Genomic DNA, 1,674 nt, shown 5'->3' on the forward strand with positions numbered 1-1,674 from the left:
AGAAATTAAGGTAATTGATTCCATCCAAATTTGTCCATTTCGGTTTATTGGATTCGTATAGTATTCAATAAATATGGTCAACAGTAGTGCACTAAATAGGGCAGAGGGTGCCATGCTGTTTAGGACGTATGGGAGAGACAGGACCCGAGGGCAAGACAGCCCACTGGGAGGCTCTGAAGAGAAACATCTCTCATAGAGGAGGAACTGGTCTCTCTCTCTCTCTGTCTCTCTCTCTGTCCCTCTCTCTCTCTCTCTCTGTCTCTCTGTCTCTCTCTCTCTCTCTCTCTCTGTCCTCTCTCTCTCTCTGACTCTCTCTCTCTCCTCTCTCTCTCTCTCTCTGTCTCTCTGTCTCTCTCTCTCTCTCTCTCTCTCTGTCTCTCTCTCTGTCTCTCTCTCTCTCTCTCTCTCTCTCTCTCTCTCTCTCTCTCTCTCTCTGTCTCTCTCTGTCTCTCTCTCTCTCTCTCTCTCTCTCTCTCTCTCTCTCTCTCTCTCTCTCTCTCTCTCTCTCTGTCTCTCTCTGTCTCTCTCTCTGTCTCTCTCTCTGTCTCTCTCTCTCTCTCTCTCTCTCTCTCTCTCTGTCTCTCTCTCTCTCTATATATATATCTCTCTCTTTCTCTCTGTCTCTCTCTCTCTCTCTCTCTCTCTCTCTCTCTCTCTCTCTCTCTCTGTCTCTCTCTCTCTCTCTCTCTCTCTCTCTCCCCCTCTCTCTCTCTCTGTCCTCTCTCTCTCTCTCTCTCTCTCTCTGATCAGGGACATCTCTCTCTCTCTCTCTCTCTCTCTCTCTCTCAGTCTCTCTCTCTCTCTCTCTCCTCTGTCTCTCTCTCTCTCTCTCTCTCTCTCTCTGTCTCTCTCTCTCTCTCTCTCTCTCTCTCTCTCTCTCTCTCTCTCTCTCTCTCTCTCTCTCTCTCTCTCTCTCTCTCTCTCTCTCTCTCTCTCTCTCTCTCTCTCTCTCTCTCTCTCTCTCTCTCTCTCTCTCTCTCTCTCTCTCTGTCTCTCAATTCAATTCAAGGGGCTTTATTGGCATGGGAAACATGTGTAAACATTGCCAAAGCAAGTGAGGTAGATAATATGCAAAAGTGAAATAAACAATAAAAATTAACAGTAAACATTACACATACAGACGTTTCAAAACAATAAAGACATTACAAAATGGCATATTATACATATATATACAGTGTTGTAACAATGTACAAATGACTAAAGTACACAAGGGAAAATAAATAAGCATAAATATGGGTTGTATTTAAAATGGTGTTTGTTCTTCACTGGTTAGCAGATGTTTCGAGTGTGGAAACAGTGCTTCACGACAATCTTGCTACTGTGATGTCACAACAGTTCCAAAAAAAAACTGTCTTTCACAGTGTAAGGGGTAAAGATATGGGAGTTTGAATGAGTGATGGTACAGAGCAGCATACAAGATACAGTAGATGTATCTGTGGTTCAATATACATATGAGATAAGTATGTAAACCAAGTGGCCATGTTAAAGTGGCTAGTGATACATGTATTACATAAGGATGCAGTGTAGGATGATATAGAGTACAGTATCCATGCATATGAGATGAACAATGTAGGGTAAGTAACATTATATAAGGTAGCATTGTTTAAAGTGGCTAGTGATGTATTTACATAATTTCCCATCAATTCCCATGATTAAAGTGGCTGTGTCAGTGTC

The sequence above is a fragment of the Oncorhynchus tshawytscha genome, unplaced genomic scaffold (assembly GCF_018296145.1).
Source record: "Oncorhynchus tshawytscha isolate Ot180627B unplaced genomic scaffold, Otsh_v2.0 Un_contig_17836_pilon_pilon, whole genome shotgun sequence".
Taxonomy (NCBI): Eukaryota; Metazoa; Chordata; class Actinopteri; order Salmoniformes; family Salmonidae; genus Oncorhynchus; species Oncorhynchus tshawytscha.